The 25,539-nt window shown below is 45.0% G+C and overlaps 1 protein-coding gene across 3 annotated transcripts in view; it reads right to left on the minus strand.

The window, feature by feature from the left end:
* Positions 1-25,539, minus strand: part of ALK (ALK receptor tyrosine kinase) — a 587,230-nt gene that overhangs the window by 164,565 nt on the left and 397,126 nt on the right. The window lies entirely within an intron of this gene.

The following is a 25,539-nucleotide window of genomic DNA, read 5'->3' on the forward strand; positions in this document are numbered from 1 at the left end:
AGAGAGGTGGTCCCTTTCTGTCTGATCTCGGATGAACATAGAACAGGAACTTGCAACTCATTGCCCAATCCCCCTTGCCAGTTTGGTCATAGGAGTAAAAAGGGAGATGCTGAAAAGTATCCAGACATTTATGAAGATGTCCTGGAATTTGTAGATCTACCATGGTGTTGCTGCAGGATAATCCAAGCAGCAGAGTCATATAATATGTGGATGTAAAACCCACAGAAACTCTTGAACCATCAGTTCCCACTGCTGCCAATCTCTTTTTGGACCAGCACATCCACATGCAGCAGGGAAAGGATTAAATGCAGAAGAGTCTGGATGAGTGCACAGAGTAATAACTATCAGCCAATGGGACATGCGGATATTCAGTTCTTCTGAAAAGCAGGTCTGTACTGCTCTGCAAACACGAGTAAAGTGTGCAAGAACCCAAAGTGAAGGAGCATGCTGCTTAGGGTTACCATACGTCCGGCTTTTCCCGGACATGTCCGGCTTTTTGGGCTCCAAATCCCCGTCCGGGGGGAAAGCCCAAAAAGCTGGACATGTCCGGGAAAATCGGGACATGCCGGGCCGGCCGTGCGGGTGCTCGGGGGCCGGGCCGGGGGCTTGGGGGCCGGGCCGGGCCGGCGGCTTGGGGGCCGGGCCGGCGGTGCGGTGCCTGGCCGGGCCGGGGGCTCCGGGGCCGGGCCGGCGGTGCGGTGCCTGGCCGGGGGCTCCAGGGCCGGGCCGGGGGCTCGGGGGCTCCGGCGGGGCCGGGCCAGGGGCTCGGGGGCTCGGCCGGGGGCTCGGGGGCGCCGGCGGGACTGGGCCGGGGACTCGGGGGCCGGGCTGGGCCGGGGACTCGGAGGCCGGGCCGGCACCGGCGGCTCGGGGGCCGGGCCGGCGGTGCCAGGACGGGCCGGTGGTGCCGGGGGCCGGGGAACGGCGGTGCGGTGCCGGGGGCCGGGGACCGCAGTGCTGGGCGGGCCGGGGGTGGTCGGCCGGGGGCCGGGCCCGGGGCCGGGGCCAGCCTGGGTCGCGCCTCCTTCCCCCACACTCCCCCTTACCTGCTTCAGGCTTCCCGCGACTCAAATGTTCGCGGGAAGCAGGGGAGGGGGCGGAGACTTTGGGGAGGGGGCGGAGTTGGGGTGGGGGCGGGGCCCCATGGAGTGTCCGCCTTTGGGAGGCACAAAATATGGTAACCCTAATGCTGCTGAACTTTTATGGGTGAGCAAGTGCTCGTGTAACACTGACAGACCCTGGTCGGCGGCATGCAGAATCGAACCTAGGGCCTCTGGAGCCTCTACAGCATGAGCCTCTACTGCATGAGCTAAAAGCCAACTGGCTGTTAGCTAAGGCTGTAGAGCAGACTCATTAATCATAGGCGTTGACTCCATGGGTGCTCTATGGCTGGAGCACCCACGGGGAAAAATTGGTGGGTGCTCTGCACCCACCAGCAGCAAAGCTCCCCGCCCTGCCCCAGCTCACCTCCACCCCTGAGCACACCACCGCGTCCTGCTTCTCCCCCCTCCCTCCCAGCTGTTTTGCGTGGCAAGCCTGGGAGGGAGGGGCAGGAGGGGAAACGTGGCGCACTTGGGGGCGGAAGCAGGGCCCGGGATTTGGAGAGGGGTCCAATAGGGGCAGAGAGGGGCGGAGTTAGGGCAGGGACTTTGAGGCGGGGGTAGAGTTGGGGCAGGGGTGCGAACACCCACCGGAGCAGAAAGAAGTTGGCTCCTGTGTCATTAAATGCTCTCTCTAAGTGGTCTCAGTTCCTCAAGATGTAACAGAACACCACACCCAGAAGGTGTGTGGGTTACATACTTCCCCTAGCTGAGGGAGTGTGACCCAAGCTTCAGAGACTTCCCACAGTTGAAATCCAGGATGAGCCCCCACTTGTAACGCCAACAGATTCCTGTCGTCGGCGGGCAGGATCAAACGGGGGACCTCTAGAGCTTAGTGCAGGAGCCTCTACAGCATGAGCTAAAAGCCAGCCAGTTGGCTTTTGGCTCATGCACTAAGTGCCACAGGTCCCCGGTTCGGACCCACCTGACAACACCCGGGTCTGTCGGCATTCCACTCGCTAAGATACTCCTCAGCGGGAGCCCCATCCTATCCATTTAAGGCAATGGGAACATAACCATTGGTTTCAATGGAAGCAGGAATGGGCTCAGCACTTGTTACTTTGCTTCCATTCTAAGAGGCAGGAGCACAATTCTGTATCAACCCATTCCATTGTGCATTAATGTGTGCTGGGTAAAAGTTTTTAATTTTATTTGTATGCATGTGGCTTCTGGAAATACCTACGTGTGAAGCTTTCCTTGATTAGCTTTCCCCACACTCTTCCCAAATAAAAGAGAGATTTGTATGATATTTAATTAACGTATCTTCAAAAATATTTTTAACAGGTTAGCTCTGCACTCTAATTTACTTTTCCTCGGCCAAGGCATGCCACTTAAAAAGATTTCTGGATTTTGAAGCCCCTAATCTGGTAATTAAAACTGAAACCCTCCTTGATGCTCCTTGTGTTTTAGGAGAATTCATCACTGGCTTTTCAATTTCATTTGCTTCTCTCTTTGGCAGTTCAGAGGTTTCTGAATCAGAGGTGTTTAAAAACAGAGCATATAGAGATTTAATGCTGGCATTAAACACTGAGAGAGAGTGTACTGTCTAGTGCAGGGGTGGGCAAACTACGGCCCGCCGGCCGGATCCTGCCCGTCAGGGCTTTGGATCCAGCCAGCAGGATTGCGACCCCCATGGTGCCGCAGGCCCCGCGCCGCTCCCAGAAGCGTCGGACACCACGTCCCCTGCAGGCACTGCCCCCCGCAGCTCCCATTGGCCGGGAATGGGGAACCATGGCAAATGGGAGCTTCAGGGGAGGTACCTACAGGCGAGGGCAGAACGCGGAGCCCTCTTCTCCCCCCCCCAGGGGCCGCAGGGACGTGGTGCTGGCCGCTTTTGGGAGCAGCGTGGGGCCAGGGCAGGCAGGCAGGCAGGGAGCCTGCCCTGGCCCCAGTGCGCATCACTGCCACCCCAGAGCCGCTCCAGGCAAGTGGCACTGGTCCAGAGCCCATGCCCCAAACCCCTCCTGCACCCCACACTCCCTGCCCTGAGCCCCCTGCCGCATCCTGCCTGCACCCCAACCCCTTGCCGCACCCTACACCGTTCCTGCATCCCACCCCCGTTGCACCTTACACCCCTCCTGCACCCCAACCCCATGCCCTGAGCCCCCTCCCGCACTCCACACCCACTCCTGCCCTTAGCCTCCTTCTGCACTCCGCACCCGCTCCTGCCCTGAGCCCCTTCCCACACTCCACACCCACTCTTGCACCCCAACCCCCTTCCCTGAGCCTCCTTGTACACCCCACACCCCTCCTCTGCCCCCACCCCCTTCCTGTACCCCGCACTCCTCCCACACCCCCTCCCACACCCCAACCCTACATTCATGGCCCTGCATGCAATTTCCTCACCCAGATGTGGCCCTCGAGCCAAAAAGTTTGTCTAGTGCTTAGAGTAAATATGGTGTCAGGACTCTTCTTTTCTCTTATCCAGTTCTGCCACTGACTCACTGTGGGGATGTCTACAAAGCAGCTGGGTGGTATGATTCCCAGCATGGATAGACATTCATGCACGAGTTCTGCTTGAGCTAGCACCTAAAAATAGCAGTTTGTCCATGATAACAGGAGCTAGCCATCTGAGCACATACCTAGGGGTTGGACAGAATTGTACTATGGCAGCCAGTCACCGTGCTGTTGCAGCCAACACATCTAAGTTTAGTAGACTAGCTCAATCAGAGCTAGCCTGTGTACCTGTACCTGAACTGGGAATAACCTCTCAACTGCTGTGTAGAAATACCTTGTGTGACCTTAGACCTGTCACTTTATCACTCTGGGCCTCCAATTCTCAACCTTTAAAAATTAAAGATAATTAGTAAATTCTGGTGGCTGGAGACAGCACATTTGCAATGGCAGGCTCCAAACACTGAGAAGCCCTAACTGAAGAGATCAGGAGGAGACCTACTCAAACTATGGCCAGGGCAAAATGCAAGACACAACTTGGTACAAACACCCAATGACAAGAGAGAATGACTTGGCAATGTCTCAAAGGAAAGAAAAGGAAAGCGAGGAAAGTAACAGAGAGAGAAGAGAAAGAATGGATTAGGGAAATAAATAATAACCCCCCACACTAAGCAATGTTATCAAATCAAATGGCAGAAAGTAGGATGGGGAAAGGGAAGGATGGGGAGGACAGGGGCAGGAGCTGGGATGAGAGGGATAGGAACAGGCCAGGGAAAACATAGGTATAAGAGTCTAAAACCACTCCCACTCCAAACAAACAAAACGCCCCACCCCAAACCAGGTTAAAATAACATTAAGTTTGCAAACTCAAGCACTCAGAAGTTAGGAAATGCCAGAATTAAGGATGCCTGTGCAATCTTCATTTGGCCCCTTTGAGCATATGCATTGTGACAGAGTTTTAAATTACACATTTTTTCCCACAGGACCTCTGCCTCATTCAGTGAACAGGTTGGACCTACTCTCAGGGTAGAACAAGGTTGTGCAGTAAAGGAGACTGTTGTCTGTAGGACTCCTGCCTTTTTTGTTGCAGAGTTGGAAGGTGTGTAGTTAATAAGGCAAGGAACTGCAGGAAGAGAAAGGGCAATTTTGTGGTGAAGGCAATTGACTGATACTTGTGTGTTCTTCATTTTCTGGGTGCGCAACTGGAGACCCTGGGGCTGATTTGCAGAAGTGCTGAGCACTCACAGCTGCAACTGAGATCAATGGGGGCTCGGCTTTGAACATATAAAGTGCTATAAATGCTTTTAAAAAATCAGGCTTTCAGTTTCTAAAACTGGGCATACAAAATTTGATGATTTGGTTTTAATTTGTGTGTCTCAATTCAGTGTAAAATGGGGAAAGCAATACCATCTCAACTCATAGGGGTGTTGTGAAAAATCAATTCAATAATGTTTGTAAAGAATGAAGTAAGAAACTACAATGAGAGCACCATTAAAGTTCTTTAGACAAAGTTTTTCTGGATGTAATAACATGTAGCTTTCTTAAAATTATAATTAAATAAGGAACTAGAACATATAAGTACCTATACTTTACACTTTTCCCTTTTTCAATTAGGAAAGTTGGCTGACAGGCTAAATTTATCTTCATTCTTCTTGAGAAAACAAATAATTGAGTATAATAAACCACCTCAGAGCATACTTCCCTATTAATCTTGCACAAAAACTAAGTGGTTTTATTATTTTTCTTAGGATTCCCCATAAAATGCATCATTTTCTTCTGTTATTTGCTTACTAATCATTGAACTCAAACAACACATTGGAGAATTAATAGTAATCAGCAGCAAACAACAGCAACTGCAACAGACAGTTCTACAAGGAAAGCAATGTGTCCCTCTAGCATGTATTAGTAACCGCTTACTCACCGGCACCTACACAGTTTACAGCTGTGGAGAAATTAATGCTCACACCCACACTCTTGGTGAAATATGGGGTGTGCAGCTCTTTTAGAGGAAAGTGAAAGAACCCCATAACAAACAGTTTGGAATTATGGAATTCTAATTATGGAACAACAGGAAAAGAATGGAAATTATGGAAAAGAACAAACTGGAGTCTTGACTATGATCCACCTGGAACTGTGAACTTTGGTGTTCAGGTTCAAATGCCCAGATCACCTTCCTACAGGTTGTTTCTCATTTCAGAGGGAAACAGCTGTCTGATTCCATCTTCTCTGGAGGACCACTGGAACCTAATTAGCTAACACTAAACACTTTGAATGCCACCAGACAACTCAGTGCTAACCAAAACAAATCACAGAGCTCCATATTATATAACAACAAAGGAATATCCTAAAAAAGTTGGCAAAGCATACTTTTTACCCTGTACTTTTCCAAAAAAGACACTACAAAAGATTGGTCCAACTTTCACTAACACCCCTGCCATCCTATCACACCTCTCAGTTCTCCAATCCATTTTACACAGCTGTTAATTTAGCATGGGGGTAGCTCTAATTGGAGTGGTTAATAATCACTGGAAGATAAATGCTGCTTGCAGCATGGGGCTGATGCTTACAGAAGCATGAAGTGGCTAACTAAGATCTCCAGGTTTATTTATAGAAAGCAGTGACAGGCTTGAACGCTGTTTTTCTCTCAATGTCAACCAAAGATATGGAATTGCACACAAAATAAAATAGAGCCACAAAGAAAGAAAGCATGAAGCGAATGCTTCAGGAAAGAATAATACAGGCTAACCTACAACTGGAACTAGTAAGGATCTGAATGAACAGTCTGTGACTGCAGTTGCCTTTGACTCCAAGAGACCTTGTTCAAGTCCTGCTCAGATCATTAATGAAAGTGAGTTTTGTCCGTCTCATCCTGGTTAACTGGGGCACCACAATGCAAACAGCAGCAACACTAAAAACTATATAAGCGCTAAGTAAAAGTATCATCCACGGGTCTCAAAGCATTGTAGAAAGATATTCTAATTTTACAGATGGGGAAATTGAGGCATGGATTGGTTAAATGACTTACTTCAGACAACACACCAAGACATTGGTTTAACAGTTGCCAGATCCCTTGACTCCTATTCCAATGACCCCTCCCCTGGATCACAACTGTCCAGGAAATAAAATAAATTCAGAGATAGTAAAGGTCAGCGAAGACTGCTGGTCTCATACAGTCCTACCTCTGTATTGTTTCTTCTGTTAATGTCTTTCTGACCTTTTCTCTGAACCTTGTAGTAATGGCTCCTCAGCCACCTCCCTCAATCATATGTTTTTATTGGTTTCCCATATTGGGTCTGAGGTGCATTTTAAGACATGATGCAACAAAACCTACAGACACAGAGAAGCATCTCCTAACTAGCTAAGTTGAACACGAGCATCTTCATAGATAGAACTAAGCATCTTTTGCTCAGAAAATGCAACCTTCTTCTAGCATAATTAAAAGCACCATCTCTCCATTAGCTCTCAGCAGTACTGCATTAAGGTATGCCCTTTGTGCAGATCAGCCACTAGGGAGCAAGGTAATCACAGGTGCTAAAGCATATGCAATTCCATGCAACAGACAGGAGTGGGTGTATATACACCATGTGCAAGGGACTGGCCCTGGAATGGAATAGCAGAGGGTGTTACTGGTAAGGACTGAAGTGCACTATATAAAACTGTGGAAAGGAAGTTTCCTTCCTCTATGTCTGTATCTAGCAAATGCAATAAACCACCTTCATGGACCCAATTTCCACCTCTCTAAAATGGAATGACAACAGTAAGAGACTCAGGCATGAGTGAAATGAAATCACATATGACCATTTGCTATTAGGGAAGAGGAACATCTTTGGTCACATATGGTAGGTTTGTGGCTGGAAGGATGTCTGTCTATTGTTGCAGGTTGTTCAGTTTTCAGCTCCATTCATGAAAAAGGAAATCACTGTAGCACATGCCCCTGCTTATCTGGGCACTGGAGAATAGTGATGCCGTGGGTGGATGCTATTGCTCACTAGTTACACTACCTGTGTCTCTGCAATCCAAAGCCAAACTATGGTGGGGGCAGCTCTTCACTCTTCAGTGCCCTGCTGTGCAGTTGGGGCTTGCTTTGCCTGAACAAAATAATTCCAGAGGCAAAACCACTGACGGGTTGGTGACCCCAGACATCAAACAAAGTCAAGAAGAAGGGCCCTTTCCTGCACATATGCTCTGCACTAAACCTTGAACACCCTTGAAGGACACGGAGATCTGGAATGTTTACAGAAAAACACACTGATGTAGGCCAACAAAGTGGCAATCAGGTCTGTGTAACTGTAGTTTTATGCTGAGGTTTGGAGAAAAGAATAAAGGAGCTAATTAGGTCTAGATTGGCTAAGAGACAGCATTAAGTGACATGAGATGAAGCCTGCAAATATTTGAAGGGTCATTAAAGAGGGAGAGGGATCTACCTAACTATATTATAAAGTACCTATCACCAAGAGTATCTAGGAGAACTAGGATGAAGCTAAGAGAGAGTACATTTAGGCTGAGTTTCAAAAAGTACTCCCTGACACAGAGCTCTATTAGGCTGTGCAATGGATTCCCAAAGCTGTGGTGAAAACTTCATTGCTTGGAACATTGAGAACTAGATTGGGCAAAGTCAGGGAAGAATACACTGTAAGGAACAACCCTGCCTCGGGCAGGAAGTGGACCAGATGTGATCTCATAGGTCTTTTCAATGTATTTATTCAGTTCAAGACCAAGTCAGGGCAAGGGTTCATTGGCACAAAGTTCTCATGAGTTGTTTGCATGGGATTCCAGCCCTGAATAATAGAAATCTTGTGAGATCAGCCATCTTGGGGAACACAGATCTTTCCTGGTTTAAAATATGACCCATAAATGACATTGTATCTAGCATACGCTCATCTCTTCTTAAACTGCCCATGTTTCCCCCTCTGGCATAGTTCACTTATGCTGTGTCCAAGAGCAGCAGATACCTGTTATATAGTCTATAAAGACAGCAATTAAAATACCTGACTTCTAGCCCTCCTGTGGTGTTAATTTAATAGGATGGGGATGCAGTTCACTAGCTATAATGAAGGTCTAAAGATAAGTATTCACACACCTGCAATATCTCAAAGTCTTGGAACTTTATCTATAATTCACAGAGATGTTACATTCCGAAAGTTCAGTGAAATATTGGCAAGAAAATTAACTGCTCTGAAATTTGTACTTAACCAAAGAAATGACTCTGGCCTCACCATCCCATTTTGTGAGATTACTTTATGAGCACCAGCAGGATTCTTATGAAGGTGGAGTTGTATTAAAAGCCCTCAGCTGTATTTCGACTAAACCCTCCCACGCCAACCCCAGTGTAATTACTGTTCCTTTTTAATGAGCAATATAATTTTAAACATCCGGTCACTGAGGTGTCCCAAAGAGGATAGAAGTGCCTCCTCCTAGCATCTAGTAGGGATAAAATCGGTGAGCCACAGTCCCAAAGCATCAACACATCACAAAGCCTACCGAGATCAGTGCCAGTGAGTTCTTAATGGGTTACAGTCATTACATTCACTAAAGAGAGACGCTTCCAATGGACCTGTACAAAACCAGCGAATTTAGAGCTGGCAAAAAGAACTGGATTTACAGTCCTGCTGGCCAAATCCCTCTGTCTAGAAGGCAGCTACAGCACAGGCAGCAGCTGTGCAAGCTTTCTCTGCACTGAACTCCTCAACTCTGCTTTTAATGAAGGCAAAAGCACAGATGCAATCCCCAGGCCCAGTCAGTCCAGTTTTGGTGCCAGTTGTGACAGCAGTTTCTGTGAACTACCCTTAGAAACTGGATTGAAATGTATCAACTTATTTCATGAAGTCCACTCAACAGCCTGCAGATAAGTCATGGCTTTCAGTCACCACCCCTTTTGCAGTCCATGAAATGCATCGTGGAAATGGGGAGGTGAAAGACTTAGCATCCCACTTCCAGTCCCTTAAGCCATCCAATTTCATTCTTTGGTAAAACTAAAGCATTAAATACGAGAAGAAGAGAGATGGTGAAAGGGAGTCAACTGCAGCGAGTTTCCATCGCTTCTCTTAGTCACTTCACCAAATTAGGCACCACATATTTCACAGCTTGTATTAGGTCTGGTTCTTGAATTGTCACCAAGAGGCATAACTACCAGTTAGGGCATCAGAGTCAGGAGTCCTAAGTTCGGTCACTTACTTGCTCTGTGACCTTGAGCAAATCAGTTTGCCTCTCTCTCTCTGCCTCCATTTCTTTGTCTGTAAAATGGGGATATCATCATCTCATGGGGGTTGAGAGGTTTCATTATTGTTTGTAACACAGAGAGAGACATTCAGATGAAAGGTGTTCTTGTAAAGACTGCAAATGCAAACAATCAGTGTTCAGTATGACATTGTCACCTGAATCCTTGCCATATGCTAACACAGCATCTGTTTGATTAAGTCTCTGGGTCCTTCTTGTTATTGCATCTTTTGTTTGTAAGAAGCACCCTTCCTCGCAAAATCTCTCTCACGCATACTGACTCAAACATGGCACCAAAAATGCAATTGGTGTATAGTGTGACTATGATGTCATTCTCCAAATTACACAAATATCTCAAACCTGTAAATATTCACAAACCACTACTTCAACTGATGGCACCCCCAAGCTTCCATGGCAGAGCAAAACTGATTATTATTTGTACAGTGCTATATAAGTGCTGAGTTATTGCTTTCTCAGCAAGAAATGGTATGGAAATTAGAGTTACTGTCAAGTTTACATTAAAAATTACATTGACAATTATTGTGACAGATTAAATTGATTTACATGCATTTTGTAAACTGATTTGGTGCTCACTGATTAATGCAATAAATTAGAGGCTTACAAATCCCATGTGTGATTATATAAATCACTAACTTCCAACAGCAATGTATACTGTGTCAAACTTCTTGTTTGTACATCAAAAAGACAATGATTTGTACAACATCAAAACTTGAATCAAACATCATACTCTTTCTGTGGAATAATGGACAGAGGCCTTTGATATGTGATCAGAATTATCCCCAGACTTTGTCATTGGAGGACATGGTGATATGACAATTGCTGAGTTGTGCTCAAATTTTCAGTGAAAATTGCTTTTCATATCAGAAAAATGTAGTGATGTGGGACCATCAAGGTCAAATCTGGATACAAGCTTCTCCCAAGTTCATGTGTTTGTATCCAGAGATTTGCTTTGGGATTATCTCTAGAAAAAAGTTATTTCATCTAGAAAGTTCATGTAACAAAAGTGTCCCCCTCTGTGATCACTTTGATACACAGTACAATACAGGTCAGCTCACAAAAGCAAGAAGAAACACTGCAGATGTAGGCTAAAAGCTTTTATAAATCATCAGCACAAACACTATGAGAATTGAGAGGGACGTATTTCCCCTGTCTTTTGCTATCCTATGGATGTCTTCCTCAGTGCGGCTGCAGATCTCACGTATTTTCACAATTGTTCCCTGCAATGTACCTGGCTGTATCTGTTATAAACACAAGAGTTGTACAAAAGTTGCATGACAAAGCTGAAATTATGCAAAGCTTGCCCTGTTCAGAGGTCATATTACAAATTCTGCCAGGCTTCATCCAAAGATCTGATAATGGTCATCTACCTTTCAGGAGAACCTGGTCTGATTTACTATGGTTTCACATTGAAACTCACCGTTTTGCAACTCCAAACCAGGTGCAAACCTCTGCTTTCACCCATAAACACTGTTATTGGTTTAATTCAAACCCAGAACTCAAAAAAGAACCGAAAAGGGTCTAATTACACATGAATTGAGTTTGATACAAATCACTGAGAACCAAAACTACGGAGTTTTGCATGCCTCTGATAAACAGCACACAATAAAGACGCAGCACACAGTAACAGCGATGGCCTAAAGCATACACTAGGTGGCAGTATAGTAAACAATAACAACTTGGCAAAATCTCCCACATAACAGCCCAATCTGCTGAGCCATCCACCTCCTGTACTTGGTTACAATTTCTCCTTTTCCTGAAATCAGTGGCAATCAACAGGCTGTGAAGGAATAAGGTGCTGAGGAGGCGTTTGGGCACCTCGCAGGTACTTAATGACAAGAAAATGAAGGCAGGAATGTGATCATCCATCATTAAAGCAGGCTCCTAGCATAGTTATATCTTGTTAACACACCACCCATGCAGAAACAGCGATCACCATGGTTTACAAATTAAGAGCCTGATCTAAAGCTCATTGAAGTCAATGGAAAGACTCCCACTGACTTCAGTAAGCACTGGATCAGGCCCTAAGCGAGGTGGGATCAGATGGGGCTAGTCCTTTTGCTTAACATTCTAAATATATTTGTCAGTAAAATTTAGCACTGTAGGGTACAAATTAGTAACAGGTGAACCTCAGAAAGGGTCCAGAGGTTTCATCCTAATGTCTGAATGGTCTTCAAACTGTGACTAGATACCCTGCAATGTAAGGTTTCCCCCTTGGAGATTTCTGGCCCTTTCTTGCTTATTTTACAGGAGCTCAGGACTTCTGCTTCCTCATGAAAAAAACTGATTTTAAACAAATTAACAGATCTTATTTTTTTGCATTAAAAAAGGTCCACAAGGTTTTGCTTGGATTTGAATTTGGGCCCAAAATCTGGGTTGGCTTTTTTATTTAAATTGGTTCACATTTCCTAGTCACGTTAATTACACTGAAATCTAAATAGGCTTTAAGAAAGAGAAGCATTTAGTTGTTGGCCTCACCTACGTTACAACTATAACCATGTCAGGGAAACCGATTACAGTGCAGGTGTCCCATGACCTGTTACAACACAGTTAAAAGTTGTATTCTCAATGGGATCTAATGTGTTTCTGTAAGCTGGTTAAAATCCTGGGCAGCTCAAGACTTTATTCAGGTTATAAGGACACAATTTGCTTTAGTCAGCACTACAAATTTTAACCAGATTGTAACTGAATCCCTGACTTGGTTATAGCTGTAGCACAGATGGTTTCATTATATATTTACACGTATGATTACATATTAATTACTTCTCCAAAGTAACTAGCATAGTAGTGGTTCAAGGTCTCCCCCCTCTGCTTAACTGAGATGGGCATAAATCAGATCTGAAACCCTCTTCTTCCCTCAGACTTTGGGAATATTTGTAAGGAGAGCCAACTCTAGACCTGAACTACATACTGTATCTTGAGTTTCCCTCTAAAATGGGCAGAGCTGGAATATCTAATCCAAATGCCCTTAAGCTTTGGGGAAATTCTGATAGTGAAGCAGAACTTCACAACTGAGGCCCATCTTTAATTAATGCTAGAGATAAGAAAAGAGCCCATTTGTACGAAGCAAACGGTGGCAGCTTTTCTGCAGAGGAGTATTTAAAATTATTAAAGTGTGACTGAGCCTATAAATAAGACATTTGTGACAATTTTATATTTAGATAAACAACGTCCTGCTTTAACTACTACTAATAAAGATATCACATCAACTGCCACAATGTAGTGTAATATAATTTCCCTGTCTGACTCTTAATAGCATATTATAACTAAAATGTCCTACCAGTTGAAATTTAGGCTAGAACTCAATGATCTTAAACAACTGGATTTGAAATGACTAACTCCTGAATGTAATCAGATATCCACGCAAAAGGAGCACGAATTAAAGTCCTCGGCAAAGGCTGTGTATAATAATATAGGTCTTAACATCACTTAGAGACAATGTTGTTAAAGGCTGTATTAAGGGATGAAGTTACAGTCCCCACTTAAACAAAAATGACAGGGTCATTCACAGGGGTATAAAAATAAGCAAGATAATGGGAGTGAGTGAACCGCACCTCCTGGTAATGGAGTAATTGGAAAGTGATACGGCTCTTCACAATGCTCTTTGAAAAGGAGCAAAGGATTGGATATCCAAAGTGTAATTCAATTTATGTGGATTTTTCAAAAAGACTGAAAAAGGCTCCCATAAGGGAATATAGTTAACAGAAACCAAAGCTTTTTAGGAGCTTAGTGCTTTTAGGGCATTCGAGACTCGGTGTCAGACATGCCTCAGTTCTAGACCTTGGGCAAGTCACCTGTCAGGATTCTGACAAGGGCAGTCAGGACCAAGGGTCAGAGCAGGTCCAACATGAGGCTGGAAGTAGTGGAACAGTTTGTAGTGAGGTTCCAAATCAGATCGATACCAAGTGTCAGAGTCCGAGTTAGGGTCTGGGTCAGGAGGCAAAATCCAAATCAAGCTGAGGTCGAAGCCAGGAGTTCAGGAGCAGGAATGGTGTGGCAGCTACAGGAAAGCCGCACGGTTGCCAGAACACATCCTGGAACATCCCTTGGGTTTATATAGGGCGTGGAGCTAATCAGGAGCCATGAAGCTGCTGCCTGTGAGACCTCTTGAGGTGGGACTTCCCATGGTCTGTGTCTGCAGCAGGTTGTCTGCAGGGGGGCACAAGCTGGTTATAGCTGCTGCTGGATGGCAGCATGGAGATGCCAGCTACCGGGCAGCTCTTCAGGCCTGGGTTCTAAACCCACGGGGCCTTACACTAAGCTCTTTATGCCTGAGCAGTCTCATCTGTGAAATGGGAATGTTTCCAGTTCAGTAAAACACTTATGCACATGCTTAAATTCCACTGAAGTCACCCTCCTCACCTGTAGGCTCCTTTCATCTCTGATTTTGTGAGCGGATATCCCAGCTGCCAAACCACCACATCATGGTGCATAGGTAGTGATGCTTAACTCAGGAGAGGTTACAGACTGGCACTGAAGGGTGTGTTGCAGGGCACAACAGAGGTGCTCTGCTAGAGGTGTGTGGGACAAGCTTGCACAGATCCTGCCATTACTCTATGGTGTTCTAAACCAGCACTATTAGTCTTGTACTAAAAAATCATTCACAAAGATTTTATGGCCTTACCCTCAGAGGCTCTGAACACCTCCTGAAAGGTTATTATAATAAATTACGTATGTAGGACCCAACGTGGGGCATGATCAGTTTGTTCAAAACTCGGTGCCTGATGTTGTCTATTAAAAGCAGAGAAGTGATAGGCAGGTTTTATACATTCTGAGTGTAAAACACCATTGACTTCAATCCCCGCAGAACATGGGCGGCGGGTAATGGAGGCTGGGGGAGGCTAAGCCTCCCCAAACCTTGGGCTGCTGGAGGGAGAGGGGGGCTGTGGTGGATTACTGCACAAGCACACGGGGCCTGTGCTCAGGGCCCTGTAAAAATCCCCCCCAGCCATGGCCCCAGGGCTGAAGGAGCTCTTGCTCCCTGCTGTGGCCACAGAGCTTTAGGGGTGGCGGGGCCTTGGGAGGAAGAGGCACTGTGGGGGCAGGGCCGCGGGGAAGGGGCAGAATGGGGGAGGGGCTTCAGGCTCTCAGCCCCCCTCCGTGGCCCTGACCAAGCTCTCATTGCCCTGCTCCAGTACAGGGTGCTGAGAGAAGCGAGCAGAAGAATTGTTTCAGCCAGAAGAGGCGGGGCAGGGGGCTAGCCTCCCCAGGGGGAAGCTTCACCCACTGCCCAGGGAGCAGAATTAAACTATCCCCGAGCACTATTCGAAATTCCACTCTACATTTCTTCAGCACGATTCTCCTACTCCTCCTGGCTCTCCTTTTGATGGATGGCTTTTTCAAGGTGTTTAGGTGCTTAATTCCCAATCATTTCAGTCGGTGTTAGGTGCCTAAACACCTTTAAAATCTGGCCCTTAGTCTCTTTGTGCCTCAATTCTGCATTTTCAAAATAGTTTTTCCCAACCTCACAGTTTTGGAAGGGTAAATATAGTAAAGACTGTGAGGTGCTTAAATACTATGGGGGCCTATAAGTATCTAAGATGAAATAGGTCTAATCTAAGGAGCTCAAAAGCCATAAGTGTGAATGAGATAAATGTCCTCCTATGCAGTTTGGGGTTTATTCCTTGATAGTTTAGTCCAGGCTAACACTTGTGGTGACACTAAGCCCTATGGACTGTGTTAGTCTTTCTGTGAATTAGATCCACTGGTGTCCAGCAGGCTATAATTTGCTGCCTCTTCTCTACCCACTGAGGACACTGTGATCTTTGCTCAAGTGCAAACAAACAAAAACCAACTCCTTGTGTTAGCAGAATTAGTGCCTGAGCTGAACAAAATGAGGAAGCTTCTGCATGAGGTAAAGATGGAGAAATAAGGAGAAAAAGATATCTCTGTTGCCTGGCTGTGTTAGCTGGAGAAGAGATTGTCCTTGTTTCATTTATTAACTCTCACATGCAGATTATATGAACAACTGCAGCAATGAAACCCACATAGGTATGAGGGAAGATGCCTTCACCAGATGATGTAGCTGCTGCTGTGACCAGCTTTACTGCTTGGGTGAGCAAATCTGGAAGAGAGCAATTTTCAAATGATGTGTGATGAGCCCCAGAGGTGAGGTGTCCAGTTATACTTAAACACACTCTTAGCTTAGCCAAGGTTTAGTATTAACCTAAGACTCCAACTATTCTTTCCCATTACTTCAGTCAAATCCCTCAACTCATACTTGCTACCTATTCCCTATTAAGCCGTCATTCATTTTTACTGCTGAGAAAAGGCTCAGTTCTGTACTTGTTTCATTTAGTCCCCAAAACAGATGCAAATCAGTGTGGAAAGCCAGGATAAATTTGCACCCACATTCTGGCTATCCATGACCCTAGTATGTATGCCTACACACACACACACACACACACACACACACACACACACACACACACACACACACACACACACACACACACACACCTTAAATGACTCCTGCTTCTAGAGGAATAGGCTATAGAATGTGCCAGTACTAAAACATCTTTGGACCTTCTAAACCTAATAGATGACAGTTTCCTAACTCAAGAAGTATTGCAGCCAACACAGGGGAATTCTATATTAGACCACTGTTTCTCAAATGCGGCCACCAGGGGGTTTCCATGCAGCATCAGCCCCTTGCCTTCCTCCCTGTTGCTCCTGCATGCGCTGCCTCTCTGGAGACACAGGTGAGACACACAACACTTAAGGAGCAAGGTGAGGTGGTGAGGACGGGGTGAGAACAGTGGGCGGGAAGGGTGAGGAGGCGAGCGGGGAGAGGTCCCTGGCAGAGGAGTAAGGAGGCGAGCCATCAACAGGGTAATGAGGCAGGCAGGGGGGTCTGGCTGCAAGCGGGGAGTGAGGAGGTGAGTGGTGAGAGTGAGGAGGCGAGGGGTGAGGACTGGAGACGGGTGGACGGGAGGCGAGGAGGTGAACGGCGAGGCGAGTGGGCCCTGGCGGAGGAGTAAGGAGGCGAGCCAGCACCAGGGTGACGAGGCAGACAGGGGGGTCTGGCTGTGAGCGGGGGAAGTGAGCAGGTGAGCAGTGAGCCACCAGCGAGCAGGAGTTCTCACAGTGGGCTGGGAGAGGGATAGCTCAGTGGTTTGAGCATTGGCCTGCTAAACCCAGGGTTGTGAGTTCAATCCTTGAGGGGGCCACTTGGGGATCTGGGGCAAAATCAGTACTTGGTCCTGCTAGTGAAGGCAGGGGGCTGGACTCGATGACCTTTCAAGGTCCCTTCCAGTTCTAGGAGATGGGATATCTCCATTAATTATTATTTGTTTGTGGCAAGGGAGTGAGGAGGGACACAGGAGGCAAGCGGCGGGTGAGGAGGCGATCGGCAGGCTCAGGAGCAGTGGGTGGAGCCCCCCTTTGGGAAGGCTAATCCCCGTCTGCACCCCTTCTGCCTGCACTCCCGCAGCTGGAGCCACAAGCCCCCCACCTGGAAAAGTCTGGAGCGCCCTCCCCCCATGGCTGGAGGATCCCCGGGCTGGCCGAAGCCCTGAGACCCGCCCCCCCCCCCACACACACACACACCTGCCCAGAGGAGCCCCGGGTTGGCCAAAGCCCGGAACACCCCTGTCCCTTCGTCCAGAGGAGCTCTGGGCTGGCCGAAGGCCTGAACTCCCTGACATAGCCGGTGGAGCCCCTGGCCAGCCACAGCCATGCCTCCCTTCCCCTCTCCTCCCCAGACATGTTTTTCATTATTATTTGGACTTCTATTAGGTAAAACCATTTTTAAATTTACTTCAGAATTGCTATACCGACAACCACTTTTACCAGAAAAGCAAAAGAAACAATAATAAAAAAAGACAAGAACATGTCCTAACAGATAAAGAAGAACTGATAACAGAACTAAAAGTTAATGGTAGCTTAGGTACCAGTAATCATGACTTGATCACATTTATAATATCCAAGCCGAATAATGTCCAAACAAGTTTAGATTCTGCTGGGTGGCAGAATTTAAACAGAAAAATGTGACTAACACTTGTGAATCATTTCAGAACACCTTACTAGTTGCCCCCAAAGCCACAATCCTACAATTGAGGAAGGCAGCTATGCTGATTAAAAAAGACCAATCTGGTTTATGTGGGGAAGTGAAGGCAGCTATAAAATATATATATAGCAAATGGAAGAAAGGAGGAGTTGATAGTAATGAATATAAAGCAGAAGTTAGGAACTGTAGAAAATTGATAAGGGAAGCCAAGGGACACAAGCAGATATCTATGGCCTGCAGAGTTAAGGATCATAAGAAGGAGATTTTAAAATATATTAGGGACAAAAAGAATCCTGACTATGGTATTGAGCCATTACTAGATGGAAATGATATAATTATCAATAATAATGCATAAAAGGCAGAAGTGTTCAATAAATATTTCTATTCTGTATTTGGGGGAAAAACATGATATAATATCATATGGTGATGATAATACTCTTTCCATTCCACTAGCATCTGAGGAGGATGATAAACATCAGATATTGAAGTCAGACATTTTTAAATCAGTAGGTCCAGATAACTTGCATCCAAGACTTTTAAAAGAGTTGACTAAGAAGCTCACTGGACTGTCCAGTTAATGTTGTGCTAATTTTTAAACAGGTAAATGGGAATACCCAAGTAATTATAGGCCTGCCAATCTGACATCGATCCCGGGGAAGATAATAGTGTAGCTGATACAGGATTTGATTAATAAAGAACTAAAAGAGGGTAATGTAATTAACACAAATAAAAATGGATGTATGGAAAATAGATCCCATTAAACTAACTCAATATATATATATATTTTTAATGAAATTACCAATTTGGTTGATAAAAGTAATAGTGTTCACATAATATACTTAGATATCTGTAAGGCATTTGACTTGGAAGCTCACAGCATTTTGATTAATAACTAGAATGTAAAATTAACATGGCACACATTAAATGAGTTAAAAACTGGCTAAGTGATAGGTCTCAAAAATGTAAGTGTAAATGGGGAATCATCATCGAGCAGGTGTGTTTCCAGTGGGGATCCATTTTTGGCCCTATGCTATTCAACATTTTTATCAATGACCTGGAAGAAAACATAAAATCATCACTGAGAAAGTTTGCAGATGACACAAAAATTGGGGGAGTGGTAAATAGAAGAAAACAGGTCACTGATTCAGAGCAATCTGGATCAGTGGGTAAACTGGGGACAAGCAAACAATATGCTTGCTAATACCGCTAAATGTAAATGTATACATCTAGGAACAAAGAATATAGATGATGCTTACAGGATGGAGGACTCTATTCTGGGAAGCAATGACTCTGAAAAAGATTTGGAGGTCATGGTGGATAATCAGCTGAACACAAGCTCCCCGTGTGATGCTGTCATCGAAAGAGCTTATGCGATCTTGGGATGCATAAACAGGGGATTCTCAAGTAGGAGTAGAGAGGTTATTTTACTTCTGTAAAGATTTTCTGCAGATCCTCGGTGATGTGAACTGTCAGAGCTCCATTGACTTAAATGGAGTTATGACAGTTTTCATCCACAGACGATCTACCAAATCAGCTTTACTGCATGTCCTCAAGGTTAACCAATTCAAGCTCTTTCAAAACAAGAGAGAGTAAATGCCAAAGCTGAAGTCCCTTTATAGTGAATGCTCTGCATGTAGCACCCTCTCTTTTATAGAAGGTGCTGCAGCTCAAGCACCTTCACTGATCAAAGCTGTGGCAGTCTGGTCACTCTTCAAAGCTTCTTGGTTTTGCCTAAACTACATAAAGTTACTTTAAGTTCACGCAGCATTACCTACACTCCCCTAAAATTACTGTAGGGAATAGTTTGCATACTGTAAATACTGGGGTTAAGTTACTTAGCTATCTAAGCCATTTGGCTAGTTTCTAAAAGGGTTTGGCTATGGTATCACTGTTTGTTACCACTGCATATAATAAAAACATCAGATGCGTTAACATTGGGTAGAAAATTTAACCTTGATTTTCCTGATCTTTCAGTGCTTGCTTTCTCAACCTTCATGTTTCAATAATGCTAGTATATGTATCTCCCTCCCTCTCTCTCTCTCTCACACATACACACACACACTTTGGCAATAAGTGCTTCAAGGCTTGCCAGTGATTCTATATCAATCAATATAACTAATAGTGATAATACTAACGAACTACTGAACTTTCATATTTCATCCTCTATTATTTACTGTATGTTATGACCTCTGGGCTTGGGGAATTATTGCTTGCAGCTGTAAATGACATCTGAACATTTCAGTACACAATTTGTGCCTGAGTGCATGTGTACTCATTGCTGTGACCTCTGTGAAAATGGTTACTCCAGGTTGTGGCATACACAAACAAACAAACAAACCAACCTCCAGCAAGGGCAGCTCAGACCCTTCAGAAATACCACAAAGCTGAAGTATCAGCCATCACCTCCCAAATGCAACCATGCTGCAAACAAATAGCGTTTATCCTGTATTTTTATGCACCTCCATCCGCCAAGAATGTGACTACCTCAGCTACAACCTTTACAAGATAACTGATTTGTCCAGGCCAGCAACTTCATCTATGTAAACTAGTGTCCAGTACACAGAAACAGCACCTCATAATTTTTAAGCCAGATAGTCATTTCCACAAGTGTTAACTAATGTAGCCCAGCAAGACTCTCATCCTTTTATTCTTGTTATGAAGATGATGATGCACCACCAGTTATGTCCCTGTGCGCAATCCACTTACATTAGAAATGCCTAATGACTTGGACTCTTACTCCAGCTGACTCATTCAATTGCACAAGACCTCCTGATTGTGCAAAACTTTGGGTATTTCCACTGGAACTTAAAAAGGATTCTTAAAATCTCTTTCATGTAATAATAGCTGACTGGTAAAATAAAGATCTTTCCACTCAAGTGTGACTTTTGGATCAATATGCAGCACTAGTTGGGGCTTTCAAAAGTTGAATACATAAAAGCGCCGTACACATCATTTATGGAGGTGCTCTGTCACACTACTTCAAGAAAGTACAGCATATACTTTTCTCCCTTCTCACGTCCACAAGAAAGTGTGTGTCATATTGCTGTTCAGTAATGATATTTTTAAAAGCTTCTTAGTCATTTAGGAGCTTTCAGAGATCCACCGCACCCCTAAATTTCTTATCTCCTATGCAGGATGATTGCTCTTCCTTTGGGCTTTGGGTGGCCAGCTCTAAAACCAAAACAAACCCATAGCACAATACATCTCTGATACTAACCAAGATTTTCAAATGTAACAAATGATTCTGGGTGACCAACCTACGACACCTTAAAGGGGTTTGATTTGCAGAAAGCACTGAGCACTCACCCTTTGAAAGTTAGACTCCTTTAGGGAGTCTCAAGTTCATTACCCCAAAATCTAGGCCTCCTGTCAGTCACTTTTGAAAATCTTGGCTAGCTCCCTTATTTCAGAATGTAAAATGAACATATTCATTGAAAACAATGAAAGTGTGTGTGTGGGGTGTTTTTTAAAGAGCTCAAATTCTACATAGAAAAAATGGACATAGATTTTTACTCATTATTTGTACTGGCACTGAATTCAGATTACATATAGCACCACAAATGATGTTGTGCCTGAATTGTAGCCCACTGTAATTGCATGTCCTAGATTAACTTGATAGTCTTTGGGGAAAGGATATTGTGAGGATTTTTTCTAAACATTTTGTAAAAATCTGTGTACATTTATGGTACTTGGAAATAAGTAATTATGGTAATCACAGGTAACAACGCCTCCGTTGTAAAAGCTGTGGACTGGATTTTTAGTACAATTAGTATTGGAGATGGGCCTGTACCAGAAATTAGCTCTGAATGCTCCTGAACATCAGAGACATTTCTGGGTACAATGGTCGAGCAGGTAGCAAACAATACTGGAAGGCAGATAACCTAGGTTCTATTCCTGACTCTGTTGCAGATCTACTGAGGTACATTGGGTGATTCATGCCACCAATTTGGGCCTCAGTTTCTGTCTGTCTGTCATATGAGGCTAGTTATCCTTACCCCTCCTTTGTAAAACCATGTGCGAGTTATTGATGAAAAGTGCTATACAGTAACTCCTCACTTAACATTGTAGTTATGTTCCTGAAAAATGCAACTAAGTGAAACGATGTTAAGCGAATCCAATTTCCCCATAAGAATTAATGTAAATAGGAGGGGTTAGGTTCCAGGGCAGCTTCCCCTACTCTGCAAGCACCAGGGGCAGGGGGGCTCAACCCTCAGCCCGCCCACTCCACCCCTTCCCCCAAACCCCCACCCTTGAACCGCCTTTTCTCCCCCTGCACCTCCTCCCCCTTTACTTCGCAGGCTGCGTCCTGGCTCCTCCCCCCTCCCTTCTAAACACCGCAAGCCAGTTGATTGCTGCGTTCGGGAGGCAGGGGAGGCGCGCCTCCCACCCCTCCTGCCCAGGGCAATCAGCTGGCTTGCTGCATTCAGGAGGCAGGGGAGGGAGGGGGAGCCTGCGTGCCGAGTCCTCGCTCCTCCCTCCTGCCTCCAAAATGCCGCACGCCAGCTGATTGCCGCGGGCAGGAGGCGGGGGGAGAAGGGGGAAGGCGCTAATCTGCGGGCGGGCAGGAGGTGCTGGGGGAGGGCATAGGGAGGCTACCAGCCAGGGCCGGCTCTAGGCACCAGCAAAGCAAGCAGTTGCTTGGGGCGGCAAATTTGCAGGGGCACAAGAATCCAGCATGGGAGCTGAGAACCAACAGGGGGGCCTGGGAGCTGTAGTTCGTTGGTTAGCTCCCTGCCTATAGAGCCAGCCCTGGAGCAGGGAAAGAACTACATTTCCCAGCATTCCCTTGGCCGCAATTAACAGGAAAGGGAGGGGGAAGGAGCGTGGAACTGAAACCTCATGCTGCAGCTTGCTGTGAATGGTATGGGACAGAGCCAGCCCTAGGTTTTTTGCCGCCTCCCACCCCAGGGCTCCCCCCGCACCCCTGTGTTGCCCCAGCCCTGGACTCTCCCCCGCCCACACCCCCTGCTGCCCCAGCTCTGGCCCCCACCTGCACCCCCCTGCCGCCCCAGCCCTGGGCTCTCCCCCCACCCGCATCTCCTGCCATCCCAGCCCTGGGCTCTTCTCCCCCCCCCCCCCCCCACGCACCTCCTGCTGCCCCAGCCCTGGGCTCTCCCCCAAAGAAAGAATTGGGTGGACTAAATGGACAGTGCACCTCTCTATCTGAAGCCTAACAAGGGAGATTCCACTAGAATTTAAAATGAAACGTAAGGGAGGGGAGGCTCTACTAGGACCTGGGCAGCTTTAGATACAGTACCAGGCACGTAGGAGGATTTACACTTCTGAGCCATGGAAGCAGAAACTGACTTTTCTTTTCCAGGTTTAGCTAATATTCAGAAAGGGAATCTAGCACCTGCCTTCCAGATTTGAACACCCTCAAAATTCAGGAGTGCTCAAGCTCAATTTGGGCAGCTGTTACTTCATTTCTCCCAAATCAAATATACTGATCCACTGTAACTTGCTGTAGAAAAAGTAGAATAAATTGAGCAAGAAATGCTTCCCAGTGGTTATTAGGACTGGAATTGCTATTTTCAACAGCCATTGCTTTTTTTTTCTTTTCTTTTTTTAGTTTTAGTTGTATTTGTTTAAAAGGAAGACAGTAATATTGCATTGGCAAGTTCCCCATAGAAACAAAGAATGGAACAAAAGAATAATAAAGGCACCTCAACGTTTCCTCATTTATGTAGGACAGTCTTATAATATGCATCCAGATATCCTTCAATAACACAAGCTGAAAATTGTTCCACGTTACTGCAGTTCTGTAACCATATGGGAACCAATCCTGTCTGTGTTCTGTGCACAACCAAAATTCCTGCTGAATGACCCGCCCTGGGAGTGAGTTACCAGTGACCCAGGGCTGGGGTGGCAGGAGGGTGCAGTTGGGGGGGGGGAAGGCCCAGGGCTGGGGTGGGGGGCAGGCAAAAATGTTTTTGCTTGGGGCAGCAAAAAACCTAGAGCCGGCCCTTCTACCAGCTGTGGAGAAAGCAGGCAGCCAAACGACGTAAGAGTGGAGCATTGCACAACTTTAAATGAGTATGTTCCCTAATTGATCAGCAACGTAACAACGAAACAACGTTAAGCGAGACGATTTAAAGTGAGGAGTTACTGTACAGACTTAAGGTTGATCATGAACCTTATGACTCAGGTCCAGACAGAGCCAGATTTAGCCATCCATACTCAGGCTGAGTAGCGCCTTATTCCCCATGTAATCGGACTGAACCAACAAGGTTACTGTGCAGAGTAAGGTATTACTCAGCCTAAATACAGGTAGTGGACTCTGGCCTTTAGTATCTTTTTAGTATTTTAAAGATGATAATTTCATAAGGGTCATCTTGTTACTTCTGAGGGCTGTCAGGGATAAAGGCATTAATTTAGGAACAGAGCCAAGGGGCTCTGAGATACCTTACGAAATTATCTTTTTGACCTATGACCCCAGGTGAGGGTATTGTGACCCTTCTTGCTGTTTTTGAAAGAAAATTTCAATGGGTTTTGTTACAACTTAATAAAGCAAACTTAAAAATTAAACAAACTTCACTAAAGATAGCTATAAATCCTACTGATTCAGTAGTAAACACAATTATATCTAAGTCATAACTGAAATGGAATTAAAAAATATCAACAAATTGACAGTAATATGAAATGGAGTCTCCAATGGACCAGATCACTGAATGAACACAACTGAGATTTGAATTATGAAGTTAACATAACATATAACCAATTATTGTACATACTTAAGTTTGGAAACTTAAGGAGACATGGTCTGCTTTGTAGCCCTATAAAGCAGTACCTAGACTTCTTCAAAGTTGCCACTTTCTGAATGATTTCTACTAGGGCTGTCGATTAATTGCAGTTAACTCAGTGACTAACTCAAAAAATGAATCACAATTAATCGTAGTTTTAATTGCACTGTTAAACTACAGAATACCAAATTGAAATGTATTAAAAATTTTGGATGTTTTTCTACATTTTCAAATATATTGATTTCAGTTACAACACAGAATACAAAGTGTATAGAGCTCCCTTGTATTATTTTTATTTCAAATATTTGCACTGTAAAAATTATAAAAGAAATAGTATATTTCAATTCACTTCATACAAGTATTGTAGTGCAATCTCTTTACTGTGAAAGTGCAACTTACAAATGTAGGGTTTTTTTGTTACGTAACTGCACTCAAAAACAAAACAATGTTAGAACCTAAATAGTACTTTTCAATTCACTTAATACAAGTACTGTAGTACAATCTCTTTATCATGAAAGTTGAACTTACAAATGTAGAGTTATGTACAAATAACTGCATTCAAAAAGAAAACAATGTAATACTTTAGAGCCTACAAGTCCACTCAGTCCTACTTCTTGTGCATCCAATCGCTAAGAGAAACAAGTTTATTTACATTTATGGGAAATAATGCTGCCCACTTCTTATTTACAATGTCACCTGAAAGTGAGAACAGATGTTCGCATGGCACTTTTGTAGGTGGCATTGCAAGGTATTTACGTGTCAGATGCGCTAAAGATTCATATGTCCGTTCATGCTATTCCAGAGGACATGCATCCATGCTGATGACGGATTCTGCTCGATAACGATTCAAAACAGTGCGGACCGACACATGTTCATTTTCATCATCTGAGTCAGATGTCACCAGCAGAAGGTTGATTTTCTTTTTTGGTGATTCAAGTTCTGTAGTTTCTGCATCGGAGTGTTGCTCTTTTAAGACTTCTGAAAGCAGTCCCTCTCAGATTTTGGGAGGCACTTCAGATTCTTAAATCTTGGGTCGAGTGCTGTAGCTATCTTTAGAAATCTC

This window comes from Chrysemys picta, chromosome 3 (assembly GCF_011386835.1).
Source record: "Chrysemys picta bellii isolate R12L10 chromosome 3, ASM1138683v2, whole genome shotgun sequence".
NCBI lineage: Eukaryota > Metazoa > Chordata > Testudines > Emydidae > Chrysemys > Chrysemys picta.